Source organism: Macrotis lagotis, chromosome 2, assembly GCF_037893015.1.
Source record: "Macrotis lagotis isolate mMagLag1 chromosome 2, bilby.v1.9.chrom.fasta, whole genome shotgun sequence".
NCBI classification, from domain to species: Eukaryota; Metazoa; Chordata; class Mammalia; order Peramelemorphia; family Peramelidae; genus Macrotis; species Macrotis lagotis.
In genome coordinates, this window is record NC_133659.1 from 9693711 (window position 1) to 9712253 (window position 18543).

The window sequence follows — 18543 nt, forward strand, 5'->3', positions numbered from 1 at the left end:
TTTAATGGGGCCAGACACAGCTGAAAATGACTAAACAATAGTGGTGATGATAGCTGCTGATCATCTAAGAGTCATATGTACTTTCTTTGAATTTATAATGACAACAATGTCAATAGCATCTAACGTTCAGATTGGTTGGTTGGTTCTTGTCCATCCTTATCAAAGAAGATCAAAATGACATTTCTAAGTTTGAGACAAATGATAGTGTATCCTACTGTGAACTGATCAGACCAAGATGAACTCGGAAGGCTCTACCATAGGTTGGGCACAAATTGTGCATGGGAACACCTCGGGTGGGTATTCTAAATTTACATAGGTTACCTTTCCTTTAAGCTGCCTCCATTCTGCCTTCCTCATAGTTGGCAGCTCCTCACTGATGAGGGCACCCCATGCTGGGCGGTCCTGTGCCAGTGTCTCCCACGCTGTACAATCAGTTCTAAAGTTCTTCAATGAGACCTTCAGGATGTCTTGGTGTTGCTTCTTCTGACTCCTTTATGAGGGGTTCGTTTTAAGACCAAAATGAGCACAAACAGGAGAGAATCAATTCATACTTGCTGCATCTCAGCTTCAGAGGCTGCATTGATGCTCAATCATTTGCAAACAGAAGATCATGCACCAACACTCCCTTCACTTTGGTCTTGGCTTGTAGCCTTTCCAAGTTGAAGAATTTACCATCAGTGCTGTAGCTGACCTTGAGGCCAAGTTCATCCTCAGTGAAGGCTTTTGATAACATGGCTGAAAGCATCATGCTAAAAATATGGGAGCAAGGATACATCCTTGTTTTACTCCACTGGTGACTGGGAAATCTCAAAAGCTTTGTCCACTATCTATAACCTGGGCATACAGGCCATCATGAAATGGACATACAATACTGATGAAGTTCTCCAGGCAACCAAATTTTGACATAATTATCCATAAACCCTCATGACTGACAGTATCAAAGACCTTAGTCAAATCTCCAAATGTTGTATACAGACCTCTGTTCTGTTCCTGGCATTTTTCCTGGAGTCGTTTCATATAATTAATAATAATAACAGCAATAACAATAATTGTTAATCTCTCCAGTGAAACAGGGAGGTGAGATCTATGAAAAGGAAAGAAAAAAGAAAGGAGAAAAAGGATGAGAAGGAACAGGGAGGGATGGGGAGGGACAGGGACAGAAATGGGGAGGAGGGAGGATGTGGGGAGTTATAAAGTGGTTAGCTAGAACATTTCTTATTTTTTCCAATTTCTTTTCCCAACTACGTATAGTGAAAGTTTTTCAACATTCATCCACATGCATATGCATAGTTTTAAGTTACATGATTTCCTTCCACCCTCTCTTCGCAACTCTCTCTCCTCAGTGGTGAACAGTCAGATGAGTATTGTACATACACATTTATGTTTAATATGTTTACAGATTAGTCATTTTCCATATGAGGAATTAGAATTAAGGGGAAAGAAAGAAATCTATGAGATAGGAAAGAAATACCTTAGAGCAATTTTTAAAAGGGGAATTCAGTGTTCATTAAGATTCTAGGGTGGCTAGGTGGCAGAGTGGATAAAGCACTGGCCTTGGAGTCAGGAGTACCTGGGTTCAAATCCAGTTTCAGACACTTAATAAGTACCTAGCTGTGTGGCTTTGGGCAAGCCACTTAACCCCATCTGCCTTGCAAAACCCTAAAAAAAAGATTCTATAGGGTTTTTTTGTTTGGTTTGGTTTCATTTTTCTTTCTCTCAATGTGTATAGCATTGTCCATAACAGGTCTCCCTGGGTTGGTCTGGATCTCTGAACTGCTGAAAGAGTTGCATTCATCAGGGCTGATCATTTCACAATGTTGTTATTGTACACATTGTTCTCTTGGTTCTGATCACTTTGCTAAGTATCACTTCCTGTAATTCATTCCATACTTCTCTAGAGTCTGATGTAGGGTGTGTTGGAGGAAGACTAGTATCTTGATGTGAGGGTTGCCAAGCCCTCTTCAGGGTTGTTTTGCACCTTTGATGTCCCTGAGTCACCTAACTCTTACCTGTGACTCCAAGAAGCTGTAGTATGGATTGTACTGTTCCCCTCCTGATACCAGAGGGGGTTAGAGAAGGTGCTCTAAACATTTTCTGTTTACCCAACCTTGGCCTGATTACTGTAGCAGTCATGGAATCCTCCAGCAGGTCTAGACTCAAAAAACTCCACAAAATTTTCTCCAAAAAAGATTTCAGTCATCATCAGTGCATGGAATGTGTGCACACTCAGAGATAACACAAAATTCAATAGCCCTGAAAGACAAGCAGCTGTTGGTGTGAGAGAACTCAACAGGTATGGTATACAAAGAACAGCCCTGGATGAAACAAATCTGGCAAATGAAGGTCAGCTTACTGAAGTTGGAGCTGGATACATGTTTTTTTGGAGTGGTTGCAATGAAAGAGAATGCCCATGAAGCTGGGGTAGGATTTGCAATCAAAACTAATCTAGTCAACATTCTTGAATGAGAGGCTCATGACAGTGAAATTGCCACTTCCAGGAAAACACAAAGCCACTATCATCAGTATCCATGCTCCCACAATGACAAACACTGATGAAGTTAAAGAAAAATTGTAGGAAGACTTGGAGGCCCTTATTATCAATGTAACAAAAGAGGACAAGTTTATAATTCTGGATGACTTTAATGCTAGAGTAGGCTCAGATTAGCAGTTGTGGCAGGGAGTCCTTGGGAGGAATGGAGTTGGAAAAAGCAATAACAATAGCCACCTTCTACTGATGACTTGTGCATTTTATGACCTTCTCATCACAAACATTGCCTTCCATTTACCTAAATGCAATAAAACCTCCTGGATGTACCAAAACATTGTAAGGAGAAGAGACAGGGAGGATGTGAGCATAACAAAGGCAATGATGGTGCAGAGCTGGACTGATCACAGACTCATCCACTCTAAATTAGTATTCGTATTCAACCAAAACATTAGCCCCAAGGCAAAACAAATACTAGAAGAATTAATGTCAAGAGATTTGAATGTCTCTCTGAGCATAACAGTTTGCTGCTAGCTTAGAGGGAAAACTGAGCCAACACACAGTTGACAAAGTGGAGCAGAAAAAGAGTGAGCAACTATCAGAAATTTGGTGTACAGCACTGCATTTGCTCATCTGAGCCAGAATACTCACAAGCACCAAGCCCTGGTTTGATGAAAATGATGGGGAAACACAGAAGCTGATAAATGAAAAATAAAAAGAACTCTACAGGGTTTACCATCAGGATGGTTCATCCATTTCTAGGGAGGCAGCAACTAATTTATCAAAGTTCAGGGGGCGGCTAGGTGTCACAGTGGATAAAGTACTGGCCCTGGAGTCAGAAGTACCTGGGTTCAAATCCAGTCTCAAACACTTAATAATTACCTAGTTGTGTGGCCTTGGGCAAGCCACTTAACCTCATTTGCCTTGCAAAACACTAAAGGTAAAAAACTAAAGGTAAAAAAAAAAGGTAAAGTACAGGGGTGGCTAGGTGGTGCATTGGATAGAGCACTGGCCCTGGAGTCAGGAGTACCTGGGTTCAAATCCAACCTCAGACACTTAATAATTACCTAGCTGTGTGGCCTTGGGCAAGCTACTTAACCCCATTGCCTTGCAAATAAATAAATAAATAAATAAATAAATAAATAAATAAACAAACAAACAAACAAACAAACAAATAAATAAATAAATAAATAAATAAATAAATAAATAAATAAATAAAGTAAGTCCAGGCAAAGTTTAGAGAGATGCAGTACTCTACACTCAGTAAGAAGGCAGATGAAATTCAATTTTATGCAGACAGTAACAAATCAAAATGCTTCTATGATGCCCTGAAGGCTATGAGCCAAAGATATATGGTGAATCTCAACTACTCAGTGCATGAATTGAATCTTAGAAAGACCGGGTTGCCTAAAGTTATCAGTCTCAAAGTCCAGTAGCAAGGCAAAAGTTGAAACAATGGCTAGAAGGCCAAGACTGACCTCAGAGTATTTTGATGTCAAATGCCTTCATGGCCATTGAAACAAATTTTTGTCATCTTCCCATTTCACTGAGGGAAGTTTTCACATGCTTGTGATAGACAACTCCCTAACTCTTCAAAGGATTTGAGACCCATCAGTTTCTCTCAATGTGACTTAGCCCATCAACTAAGACTGCTTACTGGGATCTGGCCAGTGCCCATACTACAGTGTGCTGGATCCACAGTGCTAGACATTAGGTGGCTGAGAAACACTAAAAAATATACAACATTGGAGGTGCAAGGCCTCCTTTAATATCCCATATATCACAAAAGATTTTATAGAATGTAGGAGAACACATTCTGTATTAGTGTGGCAGCTGGCTTTAAGTATTTAAAGAATTATTATAGGAAACGAGGATTAAATGTTTGCCATTCAGGATTGAGGCAACAAAGGAGAAAATTCAAGGTAGATATGAAGAATACTTCCTATAAATTAGTACTATCCCAAAATGGAGCTGACTGGCTTAAAGGTAATGGAGGTCTTCAGAGAGAGTCTACATTATCACTTGTATAATTTGTATTATAATATGTCAAGTACAAAAGAAGGATTGTATTTCTAGGTCATACATCTGAACATCTCTCCCTTGTGTAAAAAATCCTCAGTGAGGGGCAGCTAGGTGGTGCAGTGGATAGAGCACCAGCCCTGGAGTAAGGAGGACCTGAGTTCAAATCCGACCTTGGATACTTAATAAATTACCTAGCTATGTCTCCTTTGGCAAGCCACTTTACCCTCAGTGACTCCCTACTGCCTCTAAAATAAAATGGAATCTCCTTAACTTTGCATATGAAACACACCATAATCTGGATTTCATTCATCCACCTTTACAGACTTCATCATAAATCGACCCCTTCATACCTTTGGTCCACCAAACTGGTCTGCTTACTCTTTTCTCACCTCAGTGCTCTATTCCAGTGCTTTGATCCAAGTTACTCTCCATACCTACAAGACATTTGCTGCTAATCTCTTCTTAAAGCTCCTACCCAGGCATCACCCTCTCCAAGTAGCTCATCCAGGGCTCCTCAGGATTGGACACATTTTATAGTTCTGCCAAGCTGTTGTCCCTTCCACTATCCCTTCCCTTCTAATCCTCTTAAATAATACCTCTAGACTAGACCACCCTCCCCAAAGAAAACCTCTCCCAATATCTAGGAGTTACAGTTTTCTAATCAGCTTTGGAACCTTAGACCTGGGACTGCAGTGTCAATTGGTGAGTTGGTGAGCTCAAATTCAACTAAATCACTGTGACCACTTGACCACTGAGGTCCCTTCCAAATTTCAAATGATGCGATCCTATTAATCAAGCAGCTGCAGATGCCCATATTAGAGTAAAATTGTAATCTTATTCAATCATCCCCCTACCATTTTATTTACCCTCTGCTATTCACATGCTCCAGGCCCTTTTACTAGAATTGTTAAATCAGATGAATACTCTTTCAAAAGACTTGCATTAGACCAGGAACAGATATATCCAATCTAGGGAAGCATTACAATTGATATGTGCCTTCAAAACAGAGGACTGGGGAAGAACATTGCTACCATTAAATGCCCTCATATTCCTCTCACACTGTAAAAGGGATATGGACATTGATTGACCTTTAGCTCAACTCAACCCCCTTTGACTCCAGAGACAATCCTTTCCCTGACCCTTAATAATTTTCCATTCTATTTTGAGGCTAAAGATTGTCTCTTTTTTGTGTTTCCCCCACTGCTTAGAATGGCCTTGGTATACAGTCAGTGCCTAATAAATCTTTGCCATTTATTTCTTTGTATCCCCAGGGCCTAGCACAGTTACTAATCCATAATAAATGCTACCAAATGACTGGAGGAATATATGAATGAATTATTAAATCATGGTCTGATTTTCAAAACAATAGAACTCTCCCAGCCATTAGTTACTAAATGACTGGGTATCTTTGGAATTTCCATGTTATCCATGACTTCCCTTCAGGACTTCCCTGGCAGGCTGCAATATAAGATAATTGCCTCTGGCACAAACTACTTTCTGAAGGAGCTTGTTTGTGTCTTTGACCAGAAACCACTATATTTCCAGCAACATTTTGAAAGAGAAAACTTAATAGAATTTTTGGACAAGGACTAAAAGAGTTTCAGTGACAATAAACTCTTTTCAAGTGATGAGCTAGCAGATGGCAGTATCCAATGGCCTGGAATTTCATCTCAAACAAAAGTCACCCTTGGTCCTTTATTGGTTCATTAGCCAGTCTCTGTAAAACAACAGTAGTAACAACAGAAACCTAATAAGAGTATTCTGGATCCTGGTTTTTAAGACTCTGCCACTTAGTATCAGACTGATATTGGATAAGTCTTTTAAGCTCTTAGATCATGGTTCTTTAATAAGAGGGTTGGACTTGATATCTTTTGAAGATCATTCCAACTCTAAATCTATGATGTAAACAGGGTTCATGGATTCATCTTAGTCAAAAGAAATTCTTATCAATGATTTTATGCTTTGATGTAATCATATTTGCTTTTGTCTATCCTATTCAACCTGATTGTTACTTCCCACCAAACTGAATCCTTCAAAGTCAACTGAGGTCAAAGGTCCTGCATAAAAACGTTCTTAACTAAAATGAAGAGAGTTATTTATGCTCTAAATAGTGGTGTTTTACATTTTCATTAAGATTTGCAAATCATTCTGGGGCAGCAAAATGCAAAAGTTCATAAATGCTAGGCCTGGAGTCATGAAGACTTGAGTTCAAATCAAGTCTCAGACATTTATTATCTGTATGACCTGACAAATCACTAAACCATTGCTTGCCACAGTTTCCTCATCTAAAATGGGGATAATCATAGTACCTAACTCACAGGATTATTGTGAAGATAAAATGAGATAATTTTAAAATATTTAGTTAGCATGGTTTGAGCAGCTGGGTGGCACAGTAGATAGACCCAAGTTCAAATCTGGCCTCATATAGGTACTGGCCAAGTCATATCACTCATTTTGCTTCAGTTTCTTCATCTATCAAAAAAGAACGAAATGGCAAACCAGTCCCATGGGGATGCTTTGGGACCCAGACATAGTTGAACAGCAAAAAAAACAAAACCAAAAAAAAATCCTTAGGATAGTGCCTGCTTTGTAATAAGTGCTATATAATTGTCACTCTTCATCACTTTACTAATGTCATTTCATTAATCCTTTTAGTATGTGATTTATACACATAAGGATGTTGAGATTTAGAGAGGTTAAATGACTTATCTAGAGTCACACACTGCTAAATATCCAAGGAGGGTTTCAAATGAGGTCTTCCAGACTGTAATCCCAGTGATCTATGCTTTGAGGCAGGTGATCTCTATGACTACCACAGGTAATCTCTATGACCACATAGGTAATCTCTATGCATAGGTTTGCAAAAGCATCTCTTCTCCCACAGAAGTCCATTGTGGTAGGTAATTGAAGCATTGTTAGTTCCATTGTACAGATGAGGAGAATGAGACAGAGGCAAGATGGTCTTACTAGTTTCAAACACAGCTAGTGTCTTTTTGAAATTGAGTTTCTTGGTTAGATTATTCATTCTGTTTCCAAAGAATTGATTTAACAAGAAACTAGGCAGCACTCTATGCTGTTTCTTCACTTGTACTGAGTGAGGCATTATGGATCACTGGAAAGATTGGTAGATTGGTTTTGTGTTTGAATTTAGCTGCCCATCTACTACCTTTATGATTTGAGCATTTTACTCAAGTTCTTTGGCTGCCAGTTTCCCCATTTGTAAATTTAAAGATATTTCTCAGGCCTCTTTCTCAGATTTCAAATTGCAATTGTCATCTAACCTTCCACATTTTAGATTATAAACTCCTTGAGGGCAGGGATGGTGAGTAGCATTTAGATATCCTGCACAGCTTCTAATACATCATAGGGTTCTTAGTGAATATTTATTATTTTGGTTTGATGTATTATTCCCAATGGTATTTAAAGTGAAGGTGTGTATCCTACCATATTAAATGACAAAAATGGAGTTAATTGTGAAGCAGTGTTTAATTAATTGAAGCAAGCCTTTAATTAAATATAGCCATGTAGTGTTCTGAAATTGTTTTACATGTGCTGACCTTCATTTCTGAGCTCTTTTCCAACTCAAAGAATCCATGATGAATGAGCTTGTAAATGGGTCAATATATTTATGCTGGAACTGTGCCATAGGCTGGCTTCATATTTGGGTGAAATCTTACACATATGGTATCTGAGATTGAGAACAAGTCAATGCTGTGGTAACACTACATGACATGTAAGAAAAAGATGGGAACTTTATGGGAGGTGTTGAGATCTAGAGGGACATGCCCCAAACAGCCAACTTTCTTTATTACCACAGCCAGGGATAGTGAAAGGAGACATGTACCTTAATTCTTTTCACCAATGAACTATAGAAATCCAAGTTGGAAGAATATCTAAAATCAATGACTCCAACAGCAATAGATTTGACATTTCCAATAAGTGTTCATCCAACCTTGCTTTTTTTTTAAACTCTGAGAATTTTTGTACTAGGGCATGAGAAAGCATTGGTACATAGAACTCCTAGGTTTAAGTTCTACTTCATTCATAAAAGATTGGGGGTACCTCAAAAAAGTAGGTCCCCACTAAGGATCCCCATTTTATCCTCTCTAAAATAAGTTAGGCATTTTCTGCTCTAATATTCTATGATTTCAACTAGTAGTATTTGAGTAAATATTTAATTGGTACTCAGGAGGAAAAGGTTATACCCATGATATTCTTTTAAATATAATCTTTATTGCTATTTTCTCCATAATTTTCTTAAAAGTATATGATAAGCACAGCAATAAAATCAAGCCTAATTTGTAGCATTAGCTGATTTTGGAGGATACATGCTCACACTTTAAAAATCAGTTCAAGCATATCTCATATTTCAGCATACCCTGACAGTAGTCACCTTGTTTTCTTTAGATGGCACTACAGTTTTGATATTAAATATTAGCATGGCACATTTGAATAAGTGGTCAATCCAAATCAAGACAACCTGGGTTCAAGAATCACATCTAATATATACCAGCTATATGATCCTATCAAATCAATTAACCTCCCAAAGGATCTTTAACACTAAGTGACAGAGCAATGATTTAGTGATGCTGGCAAAGTTATGAATTAGTGCAACTATTCTGGAACACAATTTGGAATCACATGAATAAAATGGATAAAATATTCAAAGTATATGAGACATATACTTCAAGGAGTTCATTGACAAAAAAAGAAAGACTCCACATGCTGCAATATATTTATTGCAATACTTTTTGTGGCAGCAGAGGACTGCAAACAGATGCCTATCAACTGGGAATGATTGCATAAATTACAACATATGAATATAATGGAATGCTATTGAAACAACAGTTATGCTGAAAGAAGAATGGAAAGACTTCTATGAACTGATGCAAAATTAAGTCAGCAGAACCAGGAAAGCAATAATGACTCCAATAAAGTAAGTGATAAGAACTTTCACAAAACAACTGAAAATGTACATTGTGAAATTATAAAGGATAAACTTAACCCCAAAGAAGAGCTGTAAGAAGTCATCTAGTTTATACAAACTGTGAAGGTTAATTTGATGTGAATCATTACCAAAGGAAAACTATGGACAGAATTAATTACATCAACAAGAGAAGTTTTAAAAATCAAGATTTTATGAATAAATGTAGAAAAAAAGTTCTTGATATAATTCAACTCTTATTTTTATTTAAAAAAACACTTGAAAGTACTGGTTATAAATGAAAATTTTCCCTTAAATTGATAAAAATGCATTACTTATCTAAAACCATCAGCAAGTACTATTTGTAATAGGGATTATCTAGACTTCCCCAGTAAGATCAGGTGTGAAACAAGGATATCTATTCTCACCAATATAATTCAATATAATATTTAAAATCTCACAATAGCAATAAGGGATGAAAATTAAAAGAATCAGCATAAGAATAAGGTGATAAAACTATCTCTTTCTGTTGACAATATTATGATATTCTTGGAAAATCCCAAAGACTCAGCAGCTAGGCAATTATTAAGTGTCTCCAGGTGAATTTGAATTCAGATCCTCCTGGCTCAAGGACCAGTGCTACATCCACTGTGCCACCTAGCTGTCTAAAGATGTGCTTTAAAAGACCAGAAATTAAAGAACAATTGTACATTTCATAAATTAAGTATTTTCCTCGCTAGCAGTTCTTACACAAATGAAAATACACAGAGAGAGAGAGAGAGAGAGAGAGAGAGAGAGAGAGAGAGAGAGAGAGAGAAAGGGGGGGCGGGGTTTACATCTCACATTCCCTGAATATTCTTTTGATATCAATCAAACTCAGGAAAGTTCCCCAGAATGTTGGATGATGAAGTTAGGAAACATTAGTATCAAGAGTTTCACAAGATGGGTGGATCTGCATCATTGTGCAGTATAGTAACATGAAGGAGGTCAGAGATCCTAAGGCGTATAATACTGGAGCAAGTTCATGCTATTAGCCAGTTGTTGGGGATTTAATCTTACAAATGTCTCCCAAATCCAACATATTATATATCCATATACCCATATCCAACAAATCAACGGACTTTGATTTCTATGAAATTATTATCAAAAATAAGACTGTAACCTTCTCAGCACATGGATTGCTGCCTAAGAGAATTCTTATTTTGGAAGAAGTTGATACAAAATGTTGTGCTGTGTCCAGAAAAATATTAGGGCTGGAGGCACCTCCCTCTGCCATGTATGATAATTTACCATGCCTCTTGGAGTATTAAATATTACAAGAGGAGTTAATCACTATAGATTAATGAAGTTAGCAAAATAATTTAGAAAGCAATTGAGTATTTCATTTTAATCAGAAGAATGATTGCTACTTTAGAAATAGAATTAAACAATACTTAAAAAAAAATTTACCTCTTATCCTCCAACTGTGATGCTTATTGGAATAACAATGACCATGCCAATTTATTGCCTAGGACCGTATCCTTTCCACATTGGTTTCATACTCAATGTTTCCCAAAGATCCCAATGCATTGTATGAGTGAGAAAAATGACACCACTAAATTGTTTCACAATTCTTAACTCCTTTAAGGTCAAGGTTCTAGAAGTATTCCAAATTGCAATATCATAAGTTAATAGCTTTACAAATATTAAATGGTCTTGGCTTGGATAGCAGTTGGGAAAAAAATGGATAAGTTCCCCAAACAGAAGGTTCTATTTTCCACTTCAGTGTTTTTTGCAGTTAGTCTTCCATAATTGTGATAAACTTTCTTTCTCACCTTAACCTTATATATTTGGTAATTTGCTTCAAAACATATTTCTGTGCCATCTTCTACTTGAAACCTTTCCTGATCCCTCCAGGAATTAGTGAGCCATCCCTTAGGAAATTACTTTGTATAATTTTGCATTTACTTATCTGTTTGCTTGTCTTACCCCCCTAGGTTGACATAAGCAACTTGAGAGTAAGAGCTGATTATCTTTTGTATAATTTACTCTTCCTCTTGAAAAGAACTTAATGCAAGTTTGATGAATTAGACTGATATGAACTGAACATCTCAGAGTTCCAAGATGTACAATTGTAAATGGGTTGGAGACCATGCACATTGAAGGAATTAGGCCTCCACTGGACTATGTGGTCCAGGCCCATTCGGCAATATTTAAGATTTTGAACATCATATTACTCCTCCCCCAAAAATGAAAGAGTAACCTGCATGTTACAAGCTAGCAGGATACCTAACACATAGTAGGAGCTTGGTAAAAAAATGTTGATTAATTTAGTTTGACTCTTTCAGTTTGTAAGAGATGCAGGTGAAACCCATAGAATTTTAGTGACAATGTCTGATGTGTATTAAGCATCCAAGATAAAATTTCAACCCATGTCTTTCATGCCAAGCCTAGCACTTTTTATTCTGCACAACTGCTATGTTTGCTTTGCTGTATTTCCAAAACATTTTAAAGGAAATTGTACAGATAATTCTAGTGGAGGGTTAAATTGGACTGGGACTCTTAAGACATATTTTGTAAACCTTGCCACAAAAATATTAATGTAAAAAACCTGGAGTTGTGTTCTCATATAGAAATAAGTATTGATACTAAGTGAGAACAAAAGGAATTCACCAGAATTATAGAGCATGGCTGGGTAAGATCTAAACAAAAGAAATCACTCTTGATAACTTGGATCTCAAAGGGGTTCCTTGTATGCAGAGAACATTTTACTAATTTTATCATTGTGGAGTGTTACAAAGGACTATTTTTTGCGTGCCAGTACCTTGGATAGGGACCATGCTAAGAATGAGCCCTGCAAGCCCTATTTGAAATTTGTGAGTCACTCTCAGAATAACTATGTTTATGTGTTGTCTCACCAACTAAAGTGTGATTTTTTTTTATATCAGGGACAGTTTTTACTCTTCTTTGTAGCCCCAGAATTTAAGACATCTGGCTCATGGTATACATTTCATAAATGTTTGCTGATTTGGCTTGAATTCATTTCTGTTGCTTTCAAGTTACTCAATTCCAAGTGAGTTCTCAGTTCAGGAAAGATGGGACTATACAATGGAAATCTCAGGATCTTTGTTGTTCAGAGATCTACGTGTGTGTGTGTGTGTGTGTGTGTGTGTCCAGGGAAGTAATAAAAGGATAGGTAAGGTTTAGAGTTCTTTACTTCTGTAATTCATATTTCCTCTTCTTGCCTTGAAGTGGCTTATCCAAGGGTATTTCATTGTTCACTTATTCTTCTGCCACAAAAGAAACTCAAAAGAAATGAATTTATGCTCCTATTTTCCATAAGTCAGAAGCAAACTCATCAGGAATAAGAAGTGCAAAGCTGGAGTAGGTTCCACTTCTAAGCACCTCAATCCTAGAAGCAAATCTATTTTTTTGAAGAAAATGCGTAGTTCAGAAGACAAAACTTTTCTTAAAGAAAACTCACTTCAAGAAGTAAAGAGTGTACCTTAATTGCTTAAATTGCATGTTCTTACAAACAATGGAAACCATCACCCCAGAATCTTGTGTGGGTTTGCAAATAAAGTTTTAGAAAACACAAAAGAAGCTCCAGATATGTTCTTAGTTTCAGGAACAGACCTCACAGATTTGGAAATGGAAATTTAATTGAGAAGGAAAACAGACTTTCATCGTTAAATGGCCTGGAAAAAAATCCCGTAATTCAACATTCTGCTTGTGGTTAATTGGGCTTCTTATATCATATTTTTGTAACCACTAAATATTTGTTTCACTCTCTTCTAACAGCCTTTCAGAATAGTTCACTTAATGACCCATTGTGCTATAAGGAATCACTAGTTATTGATCTAAAATTATTCAAACTGAGCATTAGGACTATTTGAAAGAAATTTTAATGTGCATTTGGGATTAGAAAGTCACCTGCATAGGATAAAATGATATTGCTTCCAATATTCAAAATTAAATCTCAGACTTTCCATTCTGTCACCAAAAAGACTTTCTCATGTGCCCTCTTCCATATTCATAGACTCAGATTAAAGGCTCCCTACCATTGGCTTTCTTCTCTTCTAGTCTTGTTTCAACTCATTCTCCTTCCCACTTTCTCTGTTTCACCCAAGTGGGTCTAGTAGTTTGATCTCAAAGTTACATTTCTTGTATCTGTATATGAAAGAAGTTGCCCTTCAAAATTTGGATTTATTCATCCCTCCTCTCATTAACATCCTGGAGTGAGGAAAATCTGAGTTCATATCTGGTTTCAGATACCTACTAGTTGTGTGACACTAGGCAAGTCAATTAATTCTATTTGCCTCAATTTCCTTATCTGCAAAATGAGCTGGGAAATGAAATGACAAAGCGCTGCAGCATCTTTGTCAGGGAAACTCCAAATTGGGTCACAATCAGTTGGACACAACTAAAAAAAGAGAGCAAATGCCATTATATGCAGATGTCTTGACTTCCCAACTAGATTGGAATCTCCTTGAGGTCAGAAATCATATCTCACAAAGTTTTCTTTTTAACCTCTAGAACAGTTTCTCATAAGTGCTCGAGAAACATTTGTTGTTAATGATGATAGTTTGTAGACTTTAAATACCAAATAGAAGCATTCATACCTATAATTAAGTTATCGAGATTAGAAACATTGGAGAACTTCAAATGTGAGAATTTATCCAGTAATTAGAGCAGTCAGCATTTCTTTCTTCAGTTTAGGACAGAAGTCCTCCATAGTTCTCTACTCTAGATTATTCCAATAAGCAAAGGTGAAAATGATAATGGGGTAACTTACCCAAGGCAAACTAGAAAATAATACTGAAAAAGAGAGTCAAATCCAAGTATTCTGCCTCCTAGTACAAGATTTCACAAGCATAACCAGCTTCAGTTGAAATTACATAAACTAATTTAATTTTTGAGTGCACAGTAAATGATTTAGGTACTTTTGTAGGTGGGTGCTAAGGGGGGTTAGAAATGTGTTTAGATACAGTTAAGATAGAGCCTCTACCCTTGAGGAATGATTTTATTCCTAATTAGTCAATCATTCATAAGATTACAGTATTTAGACTGGAAGTACCCCTAGAGAACATCTAGTCTAAACTTTCAAAATATTAGAAGAGATTCTGTTTTCCAGAACTAAGGCCCAACAAGCAAACTAAATCCTCAACTTGGCATAACAATGATCCTTTATGCTTATCCTCTGAATGATCTCAACTTCTGTTCAAATCATTATATTGCTTTGACCAATGTTGTTACTCCTCATGTCAAGGCTAGAGCTCACTGTACAGTCATTGGTACAAGTATTGAGATTTGTTCGCACTAAAGCAGGTTCCCCCACCAGGGGCAAGACCCTGGCAAATGTGCCTAACCTGCCTCCTTGCTCACAAGTCATTTTCCTAACTTTGAAATTAAACTTCTCTTTGATTCTTGATTCTCCTGACTCTAGCCTGCTTTCTTTAGCCACAAACCCCCACAAATTAGAGGCCAGTTTAGACTAAACTGGCAAATGTAAAAATTTTACAGATAAAAAAAAACTGAGATAAATGATTTGTCATTGTTATGTCCAGTTCTTTATGACTGAATTTGGAGGTTTCTTGGCAAAGATACTGGAGAGGTTTGCCTTTTTACTTCCCCAGCTTTTTTCACAGATAAAGAAATTGAGATAAAATGGGGTTAAGTGCTTGCCCAGAGTCATACAGCTAGTAAGCTTCTGAGGCCAGATTTCACCTCAGAAAGAGGAGTCTTCCTGACTTAAGGCCCAGCACTCTTTCCACTGTGCCATCTTGTTGTCTAGGGGATAAGTGGGTACATTTTAACTTCAGATCTTCTAGTATCAAATTCAGGCTCAAGCAATTTCTTAATATTTTCCACAAGAAAATAAAAAAGAGCCCATCATGTGCTCAAATGGAGAGTTCAAGTGTTTTAGTGGATAAAACATTGAACCTGGAGCAAGGAAAACCAAAGTTCAAATCCATCTTCAGATACTTCCTATGTATCCTAGTTAAACTAATTGTTTAAAATTTGTTTATCTCAATTTCCTCAACTGTAAAATGTGGTAATGGTTTGTGTAAGGATAAAATGAGGCAGTACTTATAAAGTGTTTAAAGTTCTTAGCACATAGAAGACACTAAATAAATGCTTCTTCCTTTCCCCTTCCCCAACAGAAGTGTGGTTTCAGATAATCAAAGAGCAGCTATATTGAGATAGAGTACTTAAACTTACCTGTAGAAAATAAATATAGCATCTTACATTTGCATCATGCTTCAAACTTTGTGAAGAGTTTATTTACAGAATCAGAGGCTTTTAGACCTAAGTTAGCCTTAGAGTTCCTCAAGTCCAAAGCCCACTACTTACAGATGAGACCTTTACAGAGTCCCTACAGAAGGACCAGAATGATGAATGTTGCCTAGAATCATACAGCTAAGGCAAAGAGGTAGAAACTAGTTTTCTTGATCCTGTTGATCATTCTCAAGCTGTCTGGATTAATAAGTAGTTCGTAACTAGATGGGAGTTTGATACCTACATGGAGCTCCAAGGATGTCCCATGGTTAATTCTTCTCCTTGTTCCTACTTCCTGGATGCCTATTCAAGTTTTATTTCTTTGATTTCAAATTCAGAGAAAATATGAGTGTGGGGAAGGATAGTAAAAGGAAAGGAATAAGTATTGATTAGTTTCCTATTATATGCTAAGCTTTACAAAAATGCTCTCGTTTGAGGAATCAATAGTTATTATCATCATCATCTCATGTTATATAGGAAGAAAACACTGCTCAAGATTACACAGTTAGAAGTGTAGCCAGAATAGGTCCAGAAATGGGGCCAAAGACTCTCTCCCAATAACAACCATGGTCCATTTCATGGAATAAACTCTTCCTTAAGAGTTGGAAGACCCATTTCATATATCAGCTCTGTTACTATCTGGGAGTGCTGGCGAGAATCCCTATTTATAGTTCGAAGAGATTTTATAAGACATTGATTAAATTCATTTTATGTCAGAATAAGAATTCACTCAAGAACACAACTGAGAAATAGTAACAACGGCTTTTGTTTTAAGATATCCATTCAAGGGAAGCCTACTTGCTTTATAAGGTCCATTGCACTTTGATAGAACTGGATTTGTGTGGAAATTCTGCAAAATCCACCCCATATTTGAGTCCTTGCAATCTTCACCCACCATACTTAGAGAGCATTTGGTGGAGCATTTGGTGGGAGTTTCAGTGAGAAAGAATTATGCCTAGAAAAACCACAAGATGTACTGTAAAAAGTTCAGGGTTTGGATTCTGAGAATTCAGTTTCCATTCCTGAAATTGTTGCCCATGTGGTTGATAGTCACATCACCTACTGTGATAGAGGCCCAATATAGGCAAAGGAGTTTTAACCACCAATTAAATGCTGTGTCTCATCTCAAAATATTTTTTGATCAAATAAAAATGCAAAGCTCAATGGTTAGAAGCAAAGACTTTTGTGCTCACTCGATTTCTTCCAGCTACAAATGCCTGGCATTTTAATGGATTTTTAAAAAATATTTATTTTAGGCACTAATGCTTGAAACATTCATTTTAGTTCATTTGAGAGACAGTACTTAGGAATAATTTCCTCATTTATGATAAGCCCTCGAGCAGATCATGAATTTTGAGTGATTATATTTTAATGGAATTTCAGTCCAGTTTACAAATGACCAAAGTTAAGCATATCAGTCAAATATCAGTTCTGTTCCTGAAACTGTTTGATTCAAATTAATTTAGCTGTTTGTTTCTATTTGGGACAACCCATTCTTAGAATACAACAAAAGTCAAAAAATCTCTCCACAATCTACTTCATCTGCCCTTATCATTGTGAGGTCTACTTACTGTGCATGATTTGACATACAAAGGAGATGAGATTGTGGTGATGGATTTCCTTGGTGCGGAGGGGTGGGGAGGCAGGCATATAATAACTCACAACCTTGGCAGATATAATTTTTCTTAACTTGGTGGTAGTGAGGGTTCAATAACAATAAATATGAATGAGATCAAACTGTTTAAAATTCAAAGGAGTGATCGTATTTAATCCATGTACACCAGGGCTGGTCAAATTCCACCTGGGCATTTTATTCAGTTCTGGGTATCACATTTTACAAAAGATATTACTAAACTGGGAAGCATCCAGACCAGGGCAAGGAGACTAGAGCAGGGCCTGCAAGTTAATTCAATAGGAGAGATAATGGAAAGAAGTAAAGATTTTAGCCTAAATAAATGAAGACTAATAGAAGATGAGATGATTATCTTCAAGTAGTTGAAAAGCAGGCGTGTGGGAAAAGATGTAAACTTGTTCTGTTTGACCCCCAAACATATAAAGAATATCAAAGAGTACATAGTACAAATAGGTCACTTCAGGCTCAATGTCAAAGATGAACTCCTTAAAAACCAAACAATAGGCTGTCTTTGGGGAAAGTGACTTGCTTTATACATGCTTAGTGGTGGTTGGAATGTTTCTCTGGAGCATTTTGGGGAGAGGATAGGTTTGGGGCCAGATGGCCAATGAAGTGCCTTCCAACTCTATAATTCTGTAAGTAGACATTCAGATTTATTTCCCATTCTTTAAGATGTTTGTAGACTTTGCCAACTCATTTGATCCTGTGAATACAACTGAAGAAAGATTTAAGTACCTCCAAGGTGCCAGATACTATCCTAGGAGCTGAGGTTACAAAGAAGAAGAAAAATAGCCAAAACAATCATCATCAAGGAGTTTGCATTTGAATAGAGAATGTAGGGGGAGATGGAATATAAACACAACTAAGTCAGCACTAAGCATGTAGAAAGATAGACAAGAGGAAGAAAGTGTTAACAACTAAGGGAGAGAAACTTGAAACATCTAATCTAGGGTTAAGATACCTGAGCAGAAGTTCCTTAAAAGAAGCTCAGAATTCTAGGAAAGAGAACCAAGAAGAAAGTGAATTCCGGGCTTCAGTGGAGGCAAAGAGATGGAGATGGCAGGCGGTCTAGAGAAGGCCCCAGGATAACTATCAGGAGTGCTTAGTTTGTCTTCCCTTTATGACTTTGCATGCCCTCAAACCAGGTGTGTTTCTTCACCCTCCCTTTTGAGCAGCGTCCTCAGCAGACCATCTCGATTCATGAGTATTAGACTCTCCTAA